This window comes from Grammomys surdaster, unplaced genomic scaffold, assembly GCF_004785775.1.
Source record: "Grammomys surdaster isolate TR1022 unplaced genomic scaffold, NIH_TR_1.0 123869, whole genome shotgun sequence".
Taxonomy (NCBI): Eukaryota; Metazoa; Chordata; class Mammalia; order Rodentia; family Muridae; genus Grammomys; species Grammomys surdaster.
In genome coordinates, this window is record NW_021619010.1 from 4,761 (window position 1) to 8,353 (window position 3,593).

General features: G+C 51.2%; 1 pseudogene; it reads right to left on the minus strand.

Annotated features, from left to right (window-relative positions):
- Window positions 1-1,334: 1,334 nt before the first annotated feature.
- Window positions 1,335-3,198, minus strand: LOC114636397 (annotated as a pseudogene).
- Window positions 3,199-3,593: the final 395 nt, after the last annotated feature.

A 3,593-nucleotide genomic window follows, 5' to 3' on the forward strand; every position in this document is an offset into this window, starting at 1 on the left:
ACACACACACACACACACACACACACACACACACACACACACACACCTCTGCAGGACAAGCAGCAGGTGGCTGGCCTAGATGTACATCAGGAAAGCTGATGACGAGTTCACAACACCTGGTGGGTGGGAGAGCAGCTAGGGTAGCCTAGGCTGGTGCAGAAGCTCACAGCACGTGGCAGGGTGTAGAGGCGTCTGACCAGGTAGCCAGGGCCTCCAGTTGCCCTCGTTAACACACACCTCACTCACGGCTTTGTACAGGAGCAGCTGATGGTGGGTAAGCATTGGTTTGGCATTGGTGGCAGATGGAGGACGGCACCTCAGCGATGCTGTCAGGCCACCTTCCCAGGTCGGCAGGGTTTGGAGCCAGCCTTGGCAGCTGCCTGGCAGAGTTATATTCACCCAGCTCTCCCTACTTACTCTCTGGAATTCTCCAGCAGCCCTGGACAAAAGAGAGCAGAACAAACTATACCCCACTCACCCCTTCCCAACACACACAGAGTCCTCCTCCTGCTGCTCTTCCACTTCCTGTTTGCTCACACAAAATCTGCCCTGCACACTCCCTTGCTCTCAGGCCAGCTGAGGGCATTAACTCTGTGGTGTCATGTGCCCCAGCCTGGGGCTCTTCTCTGGCACTGGGGTTCTGTCAGGGTGCCAAGAAAGAAACGGCCTTGTGTTAGCATTGGCCTCCCAGGTTCTTTGGGTCCAGAGACCTGGGGGTTTCACGGCGCGGGGGGTGGTGGTGGTGGTGGTGGTGGTGTGCGAGGGGAGTTCACTCACGAAAGGACTCAAGGGTGCTGCCCTCATGGGGCTCCCCTAGAGCAGTGTAGATGATCCTGAAGACAGGCTGGATCCTGTGGCCTCCTCTCCTGGGTACTGCCTTTCTACCTAGCTGCACTTGATCCCAGGCACTGGTGTCCTCTGCCCAAGACAACCCTGTGGCAGGCTCTTCCACACCCCATATGGACTTGAGGTTGCTAGATTTCTTTGATCCACGGCCTTATTACCCTCTGCTTTTGCTTTGCTGACACCCCCATCTGAGTTCTTGTGGCCCCACACATCTGTAGCAGTTCCCAGTGGCTTCCTTCTCTGGTACATCTTAGAGGCCTTGTGTCTGGTCATTATTGAGTTGAATGCAATGTACTTTTGCTTGTTAGAATTTTCTCCAGCTGGTACTGGCTTAGGGAACTTGACTTCTGCCTGGTTGCATTGCCCCTGTGCCTTTCTAAGGTCCCCTGTGATTTCTTTAAGCTGTTTTTTCCCTTCCTTCAAATATCTCTCTCTCTTTTTTTTTTCCCTTGGCTTATGGGAACAAAGGTTACACTGTTCCCTGGAGCCTACTTGGTCTTGGGCTTGGGATGGCTCTTCTCCTAAGCCCAGCTCCTGTTTCCCTTCTCCATTACAGCCTGTCTCTTCTGCTTCACCAAGGTCTGGTTGGAAGGGTTAAAATAGTGTACTCTGATATGGCCATCCTCTCCACAACTATAGCAGAATGTGTCATAATTCCTCTTTCTTGTGCCTTGAGAACCATCCCTGGGCACACCTCCTCTTAGGTACTGGCCTCTACTTTTTCGGGTGGTGGGAACCCTGGTAAGGCCTTGCCTCAAGAACACTGCCAAACGCTGGAACAAATAGTGTTCTCTCCTCGCTGCCTATGTTAGAGACACTTGGGCCTAACTCCAGTCCCTCGAAGCAACTCCTCTCTGGACCCCTAGTCGCCTCCCACTCTTCCTCCTCCTCACAAAAAAGCTTCACTAGGGCCAGGAAACCAGGTGGTCTTCTATGCTGTTTCAGCATCTTAAGTTTCTCTCGCAGTTTTGCAGAAAGGATGGCCCCAGCTAAGATTCCTTTCAGGCTGATCTGATTCACATTCTTTTGAGATATTACATTTTTCTCTAGGGTTTTTTTGGAGCAGGGTCTCCAAACGCACCACAAAGCTAGAAACTTTCTCTCCTGGTTCCTGATAAGCCTTGCAAAATTTCAGCTGGGCAATTTTTCGGTTGTCCACGGACCCAAATAACTGCCGCAGGGCTTCCAGGCACTCCTTCACTGTAATGGCAGCATTATTGGCACGGAGCACATTGACTACTTGTAGAGCAGGGCCTCTCAAGCATTCCATCAGCCTCCGCCTCTTTTCCACCTCAGGTACCTGCCACATCTGTAACATCTCAGTGGTGTGCTCAAGCCAGGAATCAAAGGCCAATAACCGTGGGATTGATATGGTGTTCCCAGAAAGACTCTTAGTTCTTGGTACAACATTTGTTCTAGTAGAGGCTGCATCACTGCACCTAGAATCTGAGCCCAGACCCAGAAATCTGCTGATATAGCCGTTTTGGTAGGTGAATAATTAGAGTGTGTCCCAAGGACCCTGTTCATGTCTGACACTGTGCGCCTCTCCTCTTCTAAGAAGTGATTCAGTCTATTAAGAAATTCATCATTTAGAAAAGGCTGTGTACAGCTCTTGACTGTGTACAGCCCTTAAAGAAGAATGTTGCCTTTACATAGACAAGACAAGGAGGGTTAAAGAGAGCATGAAAAAGGTCAGTGAAGGCCCTAAGAAAAATCAGAGAGAGAAAGAGACAGATGAAGGATGGTACAAGAATTGGTCTGCAGCCTCTCCAAGGTTGTCAACCCTACTTCCTCCCATCTTGGGACCCTTACTTTGGTTCTTTTTGCTTATTTCTGCAGGTCCCTGGGCCTCAAATAGGCGGACTAACTCTGCGATACAACAGATAAATAATTTGGTAGCAAAACCTACTCAGATACATTATCATAAGTTAGCTATGGAGGACCACGAGACTCAAGATGAGGTTGTTACTTTATACAGGGTGTTCCCAAAACCCATCTCCACCCAACCTAAAAGGGGGGACTTCTGCCCCTAGACCAAGCAGAGATCAAGCAACTAGATCAGCCTCCCCCTCTGTCCCCTGCTCCAACCTCATACCCAAAGGAAAAGCTAGGGAACCCAGCCTGTGGGCCACCTGTACCCCAGCGCCTATCTCATTTCCCTTCCATGTTCCTCCAACTACATCCACCAACCCTTAGACCCACCTTCCACTCCCACCTCGTTCACAAGGAAAAATCTAGGAGAAACCAGCCTGGGGGCCACCTGCACCTCAGCACCTAATGTCCTCCTCCCCTCCACAGTCCTCCAACTAGGCCCACCTAACTCTTGGCCCCCACCTTCCAGTCTGACCTCATGCCCAAAGAAAAAGCTAGAAGAAACCAGCCTGTGGGCCACCTGCACCCCAGCACCTAACACCCTCCTCTCCTTCATGTTCCTTCAACTAGGCCAGCCTCAGCCTCCTCCCCCACCACCACCCTCACACCCACTCCCATCTCCTCCACCACCAAATTAAAAGCCAGAGAATCAAGCCTATATGTTTTTCAAACTAAAGCTTTAGTAACAAAAGTGGGAGAAGCAAGGGGCAATGCTGGCCAGCCATGCAGGGCTGTCTGTGAGAAACGTTAGGTGGGAAGGACTCATCAATGATGTACGATGCATAGATGGGGCTGGGAGAGTGGCCAGTCAGCAACCCAGAGCCACGTAGCAGCAGCAGCAGCAGCAGCAGCAGCAGCAGCAGCAGCAGCAGCAG